Raw genomic sequence first — 15,864 nt, forward strand, 5'->3', positions numbered from 1 at the left:
TCATTTCACTCATTCAAAGACTTTCAATGGCTCCCTGTTCACACGTGATAAGTGAAGTCTTTCCATTGGCCTGCAAAGCCCTCAATGACACAACTTCCCATTTCCTCTCTGACCTTGTCTCCTACCACTCTTCCTTTCAGCTCCAATCATGTTGTCCTCCTTGGTATTCCTCAAATACTCAAAACACAGTCCCACTCTGAGGCCATTGCACTGGCTGCTTCCTCTGTTTGGAATCTCTTCCCCCAGATATTCCATAATTCTGGGGTCCCTGACACCTGGGCCACAGATGGGTACCAGGCTGCACAGCAGGAGGTGAGCGCTTCAGCATCACTGCCTGAGTTCTGCCTCCTGTCAGATCAGCCTTGGCATTAGATTCTCATGCACACGCAAACCCTATTGTGAACTGCGCATGCGAGGGATCTAGGTTGTGCACTCCTTGTGAGAATCTAATGCCTAATGGTGTAGGTGAAACAGTTTTATCCTGAAACCAATACCCCCCACCCCCAGTCCATGGAAAAATTTGTCTTCCGTGAAGCTGGTCCCTGATGCCAAAAAGGTTGGGGATCACTGGCATAATTAACTCCCTCACCCCCTTGATGTCTTTGCTCAAACATCACCTTCTCAACAAGGTCTATGCTGATGAACATATATAAAACTAAAACTTACCCAGAATTCCAGCACTCGTGATCACCTTTATCCTGATCTACCTTTTTTATTTTTTGAAAGCACTGATCACCTTCTAACATACTATATAATTCACCTATTTAGTCTGTTGTTTGTTATTTTCTTTCTCCTGCTGCTAGAATATAAGTTCTAAAAGGACAGGGATCTTTGTTTTGCTCGATGAGTCATCCAAATTATCTAGGAAAGTATGTAGACATAGTAGTTGCTCAATAAATATTTGTGAGTGATTATAACTTCTCTAATATATTATTCTGTTAGGAATAGATTACTATAAATGAGTTTGCTAGCTTAAAGATTATACTTCAAAATGTATTATTATCAAATTGCTTCCTAAAATGTTTGCAAGATTAAGTAATTCACTCATGGTCGCTCAGCAACTGGCTAAAATGGAATTTGAATTTTTCAGAGCCTACGTTCTTTACCATGTGCCATGCTGCTTTGGTTCAATAGATTGAACTAAAAGAAAAAAACACAAAGTGAGCTTTAAGTAGCAATAAGATCCAACTGTGCACTACCTGAAGGAAGGGAAATCTCTCATTCATTTTTCTATCCACAGAGCAAAGTAACTGGCATAAAGGAAGAACTCATTGAATACTTATTGAATTAATTTCTTTAATATTTTAAAAGTAGGATAAAGCAATCTTCCTGCCTCAGCCTCCCAGCACTTTGGAAGGCTAAGGCAGGAGGATTGCTTGAGGCCAGGAGTTCATGACCAGCCTGGGCAACATAGTGACACTCCATCTCTACAAAAATTTTAAAATTAGCTGAGTATGGTGGCACATGTTTATAGTCCTAGCTACTCCAGAGGCTAAGGCAAGAGAAACATTTAAGCCCAGGAGTTTGAGGCTGCAGTGAGCTATGATCATGCCACAGAATGCCAACCTGGGCAACAGATCAAGACCCTGTCAAAAAATAAAATAAATAAAATTTTTAAAGATGTTTTTAAAGTAACACTACAAGTAAGAATTATGAAAAATCCAAAAATTTGGGGAGAAGTTGATCTATACATCAAAATACCCATTTTAAGGCAATCAGCAGAAATCTTATCTACAAAGGGGCAATTAAACTAAAAGCAGCAGAATCCCCACTAGACATCAGTATTGTGTATTGTGTACTGTGTATTATCAGAATTCTTCATTTAAAAAAATGAAGATCAATGAAATCTGTCTCTTTCTGCTCTTTGACTACCTTTTTTACCTTTCTTCCAAGAGCTCTAGAGTTCCCACAGCAGCTCCACAATGTAGACAGCAACAACTTTCCCCTTTTTGAAATCACACCTCTGAAGAGTATAGTGACTTTCCAGAGATCAGGGACCTCTACTCCCCCACCCCAGTTTCAGCCTACTCATCTTTACTTTTCATCAATGATACCTCCAACCCTATCTTTCTCTGCCTCTTCTCTCGGTTTCTACCTGATCTCTCTTTTAGCACTAAAGGCTCAATCCTTGGCAAGGACACACTTAGAGAAGTGTTCCTTAGAGAAGGCTCATTTTGCCAAGAGGAACGTGATTTTCTATCACGGTAGACCATTATCGTGTTAGCCTCAAATGGATTTGTAAAATCCAGAGCTCCCAAGGTCTTGCTTAGATGGATCTGATATAAGAGAACTGCCTATATTGATTGAATGCCAGGGCATAAACTCTAAAGAAGAGACAAGACAGAAGTTCATAGGAACACGCTCTAACCTTTGACAGGTTCATCTCCCTAATAAAAGGGGATGCAGGTAAACTTCAGAGGTGTATTGTGGCTTTCCCAGCTGTTGCGTGGCAAGATTGGAATTCTGTCCCAGTTCTCCTGTCCCTAGCCCTTTCTATGATTCAGTAGTTGGCTGCAGAGAGCTGAGTCGGATTAACTCCTAAATCACTTTCAGCATATTAAATTTAGTTTATTTTTTAAAGATTTGATTCTTCACCGTATATGAGGAGACCATCTACTCAGTTGTCAACTAAAACTGGGAAAGAAATCTCTGAGAAAAAAAAAAAAACTGCTGTGAAAGTTTTAGAGCTGAAGGTTGTTTAGGGTAAGAACAAAATGATGTCCTTGCTTCTGCATACATAGAAAGCATTTAGAGGCTGGGCGCAGTGGCTTATGCCTGTAATCCCAGCACTTTGCGAGGTCGAGGGGGCAGATCACCTGAGGTCGGGAGTCTGAGATCAGCCTGGCCAACATGGAGAAACCCTGTCTCTACTAAAAGCACAAAATTAGCTGGGCATGGTGGCGCATGCCTGCAATCCCAGCTACTTGGGAGGCTGAGGCAGAAAAATCGCTTGAACCCGGGAGGTAAAGGTTGCAGTGAGCTGAGATTGTGCCACCATTGCACTCCAGCCTGGGCAACAAGAGCAAAACTCTGTCAAAAAAAAAAAAAAAGAAAAGAAGAAAGTTAGGAAGAGAGAGAGACAGAAAGAAAGAAAGAAAGAAAGAAAGAAAGAAAGAAAGAAAGAAAGAAAGAAAGAAAGAAAGAAAGGAAGGAAGGAAGGAAGGAAGGAAGGAAGGAAGGAAGGAAGGAAGGAAGGAAGGAAGGAAGGAAGGAAGGAAGGAAGGAAGGAAGGAAGGAAGGAAGGGAAAGAAAGAGAATTTAACATCACAAATGCATACATTACAATGATGTAGTCATGGTGAGTTATGTCCCAAAGAGTGACCCTGGGTAGGAAATCCCAGAGGAGCAGAGCTACCATGGCTCAACTGTAGTCCTCCAAATCTTCTCCAGAACAGCCCAAAACTAATCTGTACACTGACTTTCAGAGCACAGGTTTGCTGCATAAGCACTTCCTTGCTCTTACAAACAAAGACTGGTTGGCCATCTGCCAGTAAAAAAGACTTCATCTTTTCAACATTCAACATTCATCCTATCATCATGTGTGAGTGTCTGCTACATTCCAGGCACTGTGCTAGGTATTCAAATCCAAAAAGCAAACAGACGTGATGGTCTTGATCCCTTACCACCTCAAGACTCCATAACCTGTGGAGTGTTCGATAGCTAGGAAAAAGAAATCAGCGCTGTGGCAAAATCTAAAGGTGACAAGTCATAACCCCAGGCATCTTGAGGAATCCTGGAGGGTGTCCACATGTGTGTTTTGTCTGTGTGTGTCTGTGTGTGTAGGTGCCTTCATAGACAGCAACATGTTAAAAAAGTATTCTGATTCCTTAGACAGAAAAGAGGTTAAAACAACTCTCATAAATTAAAAGGCCTTCTATTAAACTTCTAAACACACACTTAAGTGACATATCAGACAAGTGGCTGAGATAGAGTCTTGCTCAGTACCATGTACATATGAGCATACACGTGCAGACCCACAAAAAGCATGACAAGCAATGCAAGTAGTGGTAAAACTTACCAGTTTTCTCCAGTTGTGCAGGGATGCTTTAGCTAATTGTTATAATGTTACTCTAATGTTATTTCATTCACTTTTCTCATAATTATTTCTAGAAATGAAACAGAAAAAGCAAAACACTAAAAAACATGAAATAAAATACACTCTGAGTTGGATATTAGTAACTGGCTTTCTGCTTGAACAGTTTCACCTTTTTAAATTGTGTGTGTGAGAGAGAGAGAGAGAGAGAGAGAGAGAGAGAGAGTCTCACTCTGTCACCTAGGCTAGAGTGCAGTGATCACAGCTCATTGCAGCCTCAACTTCCTGGGCTTACGCGGTTCTCCCATCTCAACCTCCCAAGTAGCTGGGACTACAGGCACACACACCAACCGTGCCCAGCTAATTTTTTTTTGTTGTTGTTTTTTGTTCATTGGGTTTTGTGTGTGTGTGTGTGTGTGTGTGTGTGTTTTTTGGTTGTTTGTTTTGTTGTGTTTCTTGTTTTTGGTTTTTGGTTTGTTTATTTGTTTGTTTATTGTAGAGATGGGGATTTCACTGTGTTGCTTTGGTTGGTCTCAAATTTCTGGGCTCAAGTGATTCTCTTGCCTTGGCCTCCCAAAGTGCTGAGTTTACAGGCATGACCCATCACACCGAGCAGTTTCACCTTTTTGATATTGGTCCCTGGATTTTTTTAATCCTTTTTCTTCTCTGCAAATTTTGCATTTTTTCTTTTCAATACTTTGACTTCTGTCAGGCCAACTAAGACAGAACTAAGTCTACTTGCCATTACCACTTTAATCAGTAACTACCATGGGCACCATTAGAACTACATTTTAAGACATCCAAAAATCTGTTACTCAAAAGTCATACATTCATTCAACAAATTTTCTTATAGAAAGAAAGTATTCATTTTTAGTTCATATTAATAGAAATCATACTTTTAGGGGATATAACCTGATACTAACATTAAGCTTAATTCTATTAAGAAAATTTTTTTAACTTTTTTTAGGGACAGAGTCTTGCTCTGTCACCTAGGCTGTAATACAGTGGTACAATCATAGTTCCCGGTAGCTTCAAACTCCTGGACTCAGCAATCCTCCCACTTCAGCTTTCCCAGTGGCTGGGACTACAAGCGTGTGCCGCCATACCTGGCCAGTTATTTTGGTTTTTGAATTTTTTTAGAGACAAGATCTCACTATGTTTCCCAGGTTGGTCTCAAGCTCTTGGTGTCAAGCTATCCTCCCACCTCAGACTCCTAAGTAGCCAGGATTATAAGCTCAAGCCACTGTGCCCAGTAAGAAGATATAAAAATTTTTAAGGAGTCTGTGTCAAATCAAAGCCAGTTGATCTTAGGTTCTATTCTTGTGCATCAGAACTAATAAATATTGTCAAATGAAAGCATATTTCATGAGTCTATATATATATATATATATATTTGGATTCTGCTTCTTTTTGCTCCTTTAGCCAACTCATGTATTACTCTGTGTATACTTGGGCAAGTCTCTTAACTTTATTTTCATTATGGAATACAGGTAATAATTGTATCCCGTTAATTACTGTAATAGTTCATTGTATGTGTCAGCTTGGCTAGGCCAAGGTACCCAGTTGTTTGGTCAAACAATGATCTAGCTGTTGCTTTGAAGGTATTTTTCAGATGTGATTAATATTTGAATCAGTAGACTTCAAGTAAAGCAAATTGCCCTACATCGATAGAAGGCCTTAAGAAAAATGACTGAGGTCCCAGGAAGAAGAAAGAATTCTATTTCCAGACTGCCTTTGGATTCAAGACTGCAACAGTAACTCTTGCTAGAATTTCCAGCCTGCAGTCCTGCCGTGCATACTTTAAACCTTCCAAACCCACAATCCACAGTCTCCTAATAAATCAAGCTCTCTCTCTCTGTCTCTGTCTCTCTCTCTCTCTCTCTCTGTCATTATATATATAATGTATACACACACAGTTGACTCTTGAATAACACGGATTTGAACTGTGTGAGTCCACTTATATGCAGATTTTTTTTCAACCAAACGCAGATTGAAAATGCAGCATTCGCAGGATGCAAAACCCATGTATATGGAGGGTCAACTTAGTTTATGCCGGTTCTGCAGCGATGACAGCAGATTTGGCTATTGGTGGGGGCATCCTGGAAACCAATCCTCCCATATATAGCAAAGGACTAATTTATATATGTGTGTGTGTGCATGCGTGTGTGTGTGTGTGTGTGTGTGTGTGTGTAAAACCTTTGGTTCTGCTTCTCTGGAGAACTCTGACTAATATAATGACCTTCTTTGCAATGATCATCAAGATCGGACTGTGGTGAAGTTTAGGAATACATAAAAAGACCACTGTACATTCATCAGTCTCAGGAGATAAGCTTTTCTTAATAAGCCTGTTATCCCCTCTCTCCCCACCTCAGCACCCACCTTAAATAAGTAACAAAAATCATGATCACATTATAAAGGTGAGGCAGCAAGAGGATAGCAAAACTTAGTGTCATGAAATCAAATCAACCAACCCAGGAGCTCTATTAAGCCTAGGCTCTTTTCTAAAATCCAGAGCAATATTCTTCAACGTATAATCAGTAACATTTGTTTATATATAAAAACTACATATCTTATTTGTTTAAAATAAATGTTCTCAATATATATCCCACACTTACCATCTACTCTGTGTCTCCTCTAATGATTCCATTCTCCTCTGATATCCTATTACAGAAGCCTAGGATGTAAAATCATGAAACTCAAAATTCCGCACAGGGTAAATTTTAGGCTTGCAAGCTTTGGAATTTTTATCTATCTGACATAGGATTTTGAAGTGATCGTCACATGACATAATTGAACTTGCCATCAATGAATACTCAGAGGTATTATTAAAAATTTTCCATTCCAGTGCATTTCCTGTTATTAGTCTCATTCATTTAGCCATTTAATAAGTGGACAACAAATCCAGCAGCCTTCAAATATGGAAGAGTTCCAAACCTTTGGCAATTAGCATGACGTCAGTTTGTATAGCCACTGTAATAACCACTGCCATACACACCAGGGAGTCAAAGTCCGTGAACAAGTGAAACCTCACCCATGAATGCTAAGTAAATTGGTACCAATCAATGGGTACTCAGGATGCCTGATACACAGCCTAGAACTAACTTAGCTTCCAGAAGTATCTTACTAAACACTTCCTAATTTGCCTCTTCTACTGCTTGGGCAGATGTTCAAAGCAATATATATAAATCTATATTCTCCACACTTTACAGATTGTCTGGGTAATGTAATCTTTTTCAAAGTGTTTTATAATCAGTTTTTAAATCACTTATTAAATATTTTGACTATGTAAAGCAAAAATATATTGTGAAATTTATAACATGTAGAAGTAAAATATATTAAAGTAATAACAAAAAGCCTGAGAGGAGAAAAACAGGAGTTTGAAAATTTCTTATATCATACAGGAAATGATATAATATTATTTGAAGTTATTATACTGTATTAAAGATGTGTAATCTAAATTCTGGAGAAACAGCTAACATAAAGTAGTATAACTAATAAGATTATAGTGAAGATGAAATAAAATTAAAATGCTAAAATAAAACTCAAAAACAAACAAAAAAACTCTATCTAGACCAAAAAGGACAGAAAATGAACACAGAACAAATGGGGAAAATAGAAGACAAATCACAAAATGGTAGATTTAAACCCAACCATATCAAAAACTACGTTAGAATTTTTTTTAAAGGAAAAATAATATACCACCCTAACATTTATCAAAAAAATTCTGCACAGGATGTTACAGAAACCTCCAACCCGGAGCCACCAATAGGCATAAACAACAAAAGCTCCAAGGAAAGCCCATTCCTTCTAGCCAAAGGACAAGGAAAAATGCGGTGGCCTAACAACAGGAAATCTTTCTAGCAGTACCCTTCCTGCTTCAGCTAAACACCAACAAATAAACCACACTCCCAGGTCTCAGTTAGTGAGCAGGGAAGGTGATCTTCCACCCCGCCTTCCTTCCCAATAGAAGCCAACTGTGCATTCTGGTTTCCCGCTTGGTAGTGTCAGCAGGCCAAACAGGGAGTTGATCTTCCATTCCCCATAAGGCAAAAGCATGTGGTGCTCCAGTCTCCCAGCAAGATAGTGTCAGTAAGGTCCAACAATGAGCTGAGCCTCCATCTCTACCTGGCAACAATGAGGTAGAATGAGGTGCTGTAAGGTGAGACAGTCAACACTCAGCTTCCTCCAACCCAATGTCAGCAATGCCCAGTGAGGAGCTGAACCTCCACACCCATCCGGTGGCCATGTAACTGAAGAAGGTAATGGAAAACAGGGCTATTTTGAGTTCCTATTCCCACCACCTTGTCAGCAAGGCCCAGTGGTGAGCTAAGCCTCCACTCCTGCCATACCAACCAGGCAGGAGGTAAGTCTAGTTGGCTCTCTCCTTTCCCTGCTTCCAGCTGGCCCAGCAGAAAGCTGATCATCTCCATTCAGAGGCAATAAAGCAATGTGATTTAATGGTTCCCTTTTTGCTGGGGTGGTGCCAGTGGCACCCAGCTGGAAACTGAACATATGCATCCACCAAACTTTGCACAACACCTCAACAGGAGAACTACCTGCTAAAAAGAAGATTAAATAGGATCCAGAGTTTCCTAATAAAAAATCCATAATGTCCAGGCTGCAATCAAAAATTACTTTTCATTCCAAGAATTAGGAAATCAGAACATGAATGAGAAAAGATAATCAACTGATATCAACACCAAGATGAATCAGATGCTCAAATTATTGGAAAAGGACTTTAAAATAGCTCTCACAAAAATGCTTCAGTGAGGCCAGGTGTGGTGGCTCATGCCTATAATCCCATCTTTGTTAGGCTGAAGTAGGAGGATCACTTGAGCCCAGGAGTTTGAGACCAGCCTGGGCAACATAGTGAGATCTCATCTCTACAAAAAGTTAAAAATTAGCTGGGCATGATGGTGAGTGCCTGTAGTTCCAACTACTTGGTAGGCTGAGGCAGGAAGATTTCTTAAGCCCAGGAATTTGAGGCAGTAGTTGAGTCCAGAGAACTGAAAAATACAATAACTGAAATTAAAAAGTTCTCTGGATAGATTCAATACAAAGGGGAGATGCCAGAGAACAGAATCTGTAAACGTTAAACAGATCAATACAATTTACCTAGTTTGAAAAACAGGGAGAAGGTAGACTGAAAGAAAAATGAGTAGAATTTCAGAGACCTATGAGATAATAACAAGAGATCTAAGTTCATATCACTGGAGCTCTAGAATGAGAGGAAAGCAGTGGAACTGGAAAAGAAATAATGCCTGAAAACTCCCCAAATTTGGCAAAACTATAGTGGCAGAGGTAATTGACTATAATCATGAGGATATAGAGTTGCTACTACATAATGGAGATAGAGAGAAGTACAGGTAGAACTCAGAGATTTATTGGAACATGTCTCCACCATCTCTGGTATTCATGCCACTGTGCAATCCCCTTCTACACTGTATAAAGGTGCATCTGGGTAACCAACAGAATACAGCATAAGTGGCCAGAATCACCCTGTGGATCTCAGGAGGAAGGTTGAGTCAGACGGTGGTTTGTGCTTGCTGAGACAGGACCTCAGGGATGATGGCAGAGGGAGGTAATCACAGCATTAATTTGCTGGCTGCAGAGACTGCAAGTTTAGAACAATAGCTGCAAGAATGGGGAAAAGTGACGTTGATGGTGGATAAAATCTTATTATGGGAAAGAGCTTGGTTTTCACCTGCCATCATGGACTTGTTTCTTTGGTGTTTCAATTATCTACTATCTAGATCCATCTGTTCTGTCTGCTGTTTCCTCTTTTGTTATGTTTTGGTGCTTGGCTGACTACCTTGTTTCCATTCTAGAACCTAACATTTTTGGCTCCAATAAATGCACCAGCGATCAACAGCAAAGATTCCATGAAATTTGCAGCAGTCTACTAAAAACTCGATGCAGAGCTATGGACTGGTGGAAACAAATCTTCACACTGAGGGAAGAAAAGCCTGAAATGTGTTTCATGGCCATGATCATTTATCTTGCTGCAGTTGTTTGGATGGGACAGCAAGTCCACAACCTGCTTCTCATCTACCTGATAGTGACTTTCTTACTGTTGCTTCCTCAACTAAACCAACACGGAATCATTTCAAACCACACTGGAAAGGCCAAAGGGAGATAAACAAGCTTCTCAAACAAAAAGAAAAGAAAAATGAATAATTCATTGCTTTATTCAATGTGATTAATGGCATATACATTGTCCCTAGGAACAGTTTCTACTATACTATCTAGATACTAAAATGTTGAAGAAGTAGCTCTTTGTTCTCCCTCATTCTGCCCTTAATTATTCAATAGTCTAAATCCAATGGGATAAAAGAAAAAAAAAAGAAAGAAATTCACACTTACCAAGTAAGTGTTTGTGAGTCAAATAAAGTTAAAAGCATTCTCATTCTCATTGGATAACTCATTAGAGAGTATGATTTTTCTCACCCAGGGTTAATGGAATTCTTACATTTAGACAACTTCCTTTAAAATAATATAGTGGTGAACTTTACCCTTCAGTACAGTTAAAGTGACTTTGGATAATTGTTTAAGTTGATCCTCGCTTTAGTTTGATACCAGGTAGTGGTCTGTGGCTACAGGAATCTTATTCTACTGTCTGCTTCCACTGCCTACTTAAAAAACTGTCTGACTTCATGGATACAGAGACCAAATTTACCACTTCTAATGAAAGGACCAATTAAGATTCATCCTCTGCCGGGCGCGGTGGCTCACGCCTGTAATCCCAGCACTTTGGGAGGCCGAGGCGGGGGATCACAGGTCAGGAGATCGAGACCATCCTGACTAACAGGTCAGGAGATCGAGACCATCCTGACTAACACGGTGAAACCCAGTCTCTATTAAAATTTTAAAAATTAGCGGAGGCGAGAACCCGGGAGGCGAAGCTTGCAGTGAGCCGAGATCGCGCCACTGCACTCCAGCCCGTCTCGAAAAAAAAAAAAATTCATTCCTCATTCTGTCTTTTTACCATGGAAAAAGGATCCTGATGGAACAAAATTAAATTAATTCTATACCCTACTATATGTAGGTTTCACCCTTAGGCAAAACTTAGCGTTTTGTAGGGAACATTGATCCTTTCTCCCAAACGAGGAAGATTTAACAGCGTTAGAGCTCTTACGCCCTTGCACTGAGACTTCAAGTTAGTACATCCTTAAAGGCTTTTTCATAGCAGACTTCCAAACGATTGTACTTAGAATTTTTGGCATACTTCTAATTTTGGACCTTCAGTTGACTTTAGCTATGACAGAGAGTAGGTTAAGACTCATGTGTGTGACCTTTACTCTAAGAACAGCTAGTAAAGGACTAGTCTTTTATGTTAGCCAAAATTCATTTCAATAGAAAATAATCTTATCTAATTAATTTCTGAGACCAGAATAAGCCTTGAAAGGTAAGCCTCAATGTTCTCATTTATGGTAATACTGCTTGTTTCAGTCCCAATAGGTTTGGCATAGGAGATAATAACCACACTGGTGTCTGACTACATTTTTAGATATTTCTCTGAAAAATGCAAGGCTGTTGGTGAGAGCAGACATGAGGTGATGATAGTTGGCCTCTGGTCTCCACAGATTTTGTAACTCCTTGGTGAGTTTGTGTGTGTGTGTGTGTGTGTGTGTGTGTTTCTAATAATCATTATAATCATGACAATAATCATCCTCTACCTCTCAGTAGCTAGAAATTTAGAGTAGTTGAAATCTGAAATCTGTAGGAATGGACCTCTGAGGGCCAGAAATATGACATATTTGGAGCAATTCTTAAATGGATTAACAAGCTGTAATATAGTTTCGTGAATTTATTCCACTGACGCTCTACCTTGTGGTATTAAATGAGTATTGTTTTCTCCCCTTTAATATTGCTGTAAACAGTGGTGCCCATTGTAGGATATGTTTTATTTTTTAAATGTCGTATATGAGAACTATCTTAAATGTACATGTGTTTCTTCATTGTAAATAAGCTTGTCTTCTTATGGGGATTTTTTGTGTGTGTATACATTCTACTGATTAATTACTTTTGCAGTTTGAATCCTATATTATTTCTTCTACTTTGTTATATATAAAAGGAGAAAAATGTTAGAAGCTGGGGGGAAAAAACAGTAGAAGTGATGGTATAACACTTCTGAGGCTGGACTATAAAATATATATATCTCTCTCTCTCTCGCTCTCTCTCTCAACACACTATAAAGAGAGGCATGTGATAAGAATCTGGGGACTCTTGCCAACAGCTATGTGAGCAAGCCGTCTTGGAAGTGCACCCTCCAATCCTAGTCAAGAGACTAGAGGGAGAGAGAAAGATAAGAAAATCTACCCATACTAAGACTTTGAGTAAGGGAAATGCAGTAAAGAGAGAGTATTGTAATTCCTTTCCCTGTTTTTACTATGCCCAAAAGTTTTCACACAGCTGTGATTATTCTGCATAATCAATTATGCACCCTGGTTTTCTTGATTCATTGTTATATCATAAGCAGTTCACCATTTTTATGCAGTCTTTATTTTTTATGCTTTAAGTTCTAGGGTACATGTGCATAACGTGCAGGTTTGTTACATATGTATACTTGTGCCATGTCGGTGTGCTGCACCCATCAACTCATCAGCACCCATCAACTCGTCATTTACATCAGGTATAACTCCCAATGCAATCCCTCCCCCCCCATTTTTATGCAGTCTTAATGAATATCCTTTATTTGCTATGTGGTAGGTAAAATTTCAGTGAATAGACCCAAGATTCCCTGCCCTAATCCCCAGAATCTTGAATGTGATGCAGTATTACTCTGGTAATTGTGTTGGGTTCTATGGCACAGTTGACTTTTTGTTTTGTTTTATTTTGTTTTGTTTTGTTTTGTTTTGTTTTGTTTTGTTTTGTTTTGTTTTACTTTCTGAGACAGAGTCTCCTCTGTCCCCCAGGCTGGAGCGCAGTGGTGCAATCTCGGCTCACTCCCATGTCCAAGCAATTCTCCTGCCTCAGCCTTTCTAGTAGCTGGGATTACAGGTGCCCACCACCACGCCCGGCTAATTTTTTTGTATTTTTAGTACAGACAGGGTTTCACCATGTTGGCCAGGTTGGTTTTGAACTCCTGACCTCAAGTGATCCACCAACTTGGCATCCCAAAGAGTTAGGATGACAGGCGTGAGCCACCGCGCTGAACCAACAGTTGACTTTTTTTTTTTTTGAGATAGAATCTCATTCTGTTGCCCAGGGCTGGAATGCAGTGGCGCGATCTCGGTTCACTGCAACCTCCGCCTCCCAGGTTCAAGCAATTCTCCTGCCTCAGCCTCCCGAGTAGTTGGGATTACAGGCACCTACCGCCACGCCTGGCTAATTTTTGTATTTTTAGTAGAGACGGGGTTTCACCATATTGCCCAGGCTGATCTCGAACTACTGACCTCAGGTGATCCTCCTGCCTCGGCCTCCCAAAGTGCTGGGATTACAGGTGTGAACCACCACACCCCGCCCACAGTTGACTTTTTAAAAGGGAGATATGTATGTACCTGTTGACATGAGACCTTAAAAACACATGAACTTTGGAAGATTAAGCCAGAAAGATTCCAAGCATGAGATGAACTTGACATGTTATTGTTGGTTTGAAGATGGTGAGACTCACATGAGAAGGAGTGCAGATTGCCTTAAGGAGCTCAGAAATGCCCCCAACCAACAAACATTAAGAATATGGGAACTTTAGTCCCACATCTACGTGGACTAGAATTCTGATAATAGTAAGAACTAGCCGGGCACGGTGGCCCAAACTAGTAATCCCAGCACTTTGGGAGGCTGAGGCGAGCAGATCACTTGAGGTCAGGAGTTCGAGACCAGCCTGGCCAACAAGATGAAACTTCGTCTCTACTAAAAATAGGAAAATTAGCCAGGCATGGTGGCAGGCGCCTGCAATCCCAGTTACTGGGGAGGCTGAGGCAGAAGAATCACTTGAACCCAGGAGGCAGAGGTTACACTGAGCCAAAATCATACCACTGGACTCCAGCCTCAGCAACAGAGCAAGACTCCATCTCACAAAAAAAAAAAAAAAAAAAAAAAAAAAAAAAAAAAAAAAAAGCACCTGTAATCCCAACTGAGGAGGCTGAGTCCGGAGAATTGCTTGAGCTCAAGAGTTCAAAACCAGCCTGGGCAACATAGCAGGACTCTGTCTCTACAAAAAAAATATATATATATATATATTAATTAGCCAGGTATGGTAGTGTGTGCCTATAGCCCTAGCTACTTGGGAGGCTGAGGTGAAAGAATTCCCTGAGGCCAGGAATTTGATCCCACAGTGACCTATGATCATGCCACTGCCCTCTACCCTGGGCAACAGAGAAACACCTTGTCTCTAAATTTTAAAAAATATATAAAAATAGGCCAGGCACGGTGGCTCATGCCTATAATCCCAGCACTTTGGGAGGCTGTGTCAGGCGGATCACGAGGTCAGGAGATCAAGACCATCCTGGCTAACAAGGTGAAACCCTGTCTCTGTGAAAAATACAAAAAATTAGCCAGTCATGGTGGCGGGTGCCTGTAGTCCCAGCCACTCAGGAGACTGAGGCAGGAGAATGGCGGGAACCCAGGAGGCGGAACTTGCAATGAGCCGAGATCACGCCGCTGTGCTCCAGCCTGGGCAACAGAGCAAGACATCATCATATATACATGTATATATATATATATATATATATATATATTTATAATAGAAAAAAACTTAAAGAATTAACTTGGAAGAGGACTCTGAACTCTGAACTCTGGGTGAGAACTTGAGCACTCACCCAGCCAATGCCTCGACTTTACTATGGTTATGTCCTGAGCATAGAACTCAGCTGAACTTGCTTGGACTTACGACCTACAGAAATACAAGCTAATATACGGGTATTGTGGTAATTTGTTATGCAGGAATAGAAACTAATACAACTTTAAAATATTCCATTGAGCATAGCATTCACAATATCATTTGCATAATATTATTTTCCCTAATTGATAACTACATGAACAATTCATACTCACCAAGTCCAAAGTCCTTAAATATCATTTCTATGGCTTGTTTGGTTTCCTTGTAAACTGGAAAAATCAAAGCCTCATTTCTCGCCTGCATTTATTTAAGTGAGAGCTCGAAAAAATGAATTGTTAGACAAAAGGAACATGAACATTTCAGTGGCCTGGATTCATGTTGTCAAGATTACTTTCCAGGATGACTATGTCTGTTCAAATTCCACCTCAAATGTTCATTTTATAAATTAGAATGAAAAGCACTCCTACCTCACCCAAAGAGAATTTCGTTTAATCGTTGACTCCAAAAAAAATATATGTAGCATATGACTGACCATATAACTATGTTAACTTGGAGCAGCCCTCACTTTTGATGTCCCAATAACCTGCAATCTGAGCTTCCGCTCTCTGATCAGCTTTATCTCGTGTGGAGGTAGCCACACACACTGATGTACTCTCTGAACCTAGCTGACAGCAAGTTGTAGCATTTAACAGACTTCATTAAAAGATCTGAAGAGAACATAAGGGAATTATAAAGCAGGAAAGGAAAATCTTCACATTTACTGTAAATTTTTATTGTACTTAATGCCTACTGACTACATCTTTTCATGGGAATCTCCTACTGGCTCTCCTGCCTCACCCAGTTTGCTACCAAATTGCTTATGTTCACTCTTCTTTCCCATCTTCTACAGACTGCCCTGATTATGTTCATGCTCCCCACGTCTAAAGCCCCTAAACTTCACTTCTAGCCTGAGTTATAAACCTCCGAAATATGTTGATTATATTTATTTATCAAGGATGCACATAATGAAGAGAGCCTTTCATAATTAATCAGAATACTTAACATCTCACGC

At 40.0% G+C, this 15,864-nt stretch overlaps 1 pseudogene; it reads left to right on the forward strand.

The window, feature by feature from the left end:
• Positions 1 to 9,610: 9,610 nt before the first annotated feature.
• Positions 9,611 to 10,262, forward strand: LOC103231436 (ADP-ribosylation factor-like protein 6-interacting protein 1 pseudogene; annotated as a pseudogene).
• Positions 10,263 to 15,864: the final 5,602 nt, after the last annotated feature.

This window comes from Chlorocebus sabaeus, chromosome 29 (assembly GCF_047675955.1).
Source record: "Chlorocebus sabaeus isolate Y175 chromosome 29, mChlSab1.0.hap1, whole genome shotgun sequence".
Classification (NCBI taxonomy): domain Eukaryota; kingdom Metazoa; phylum Chordata; class Mammalia; order Primates; family Cercopithecidae; genus Chlorocebus; species Chlorocebus sabaeus.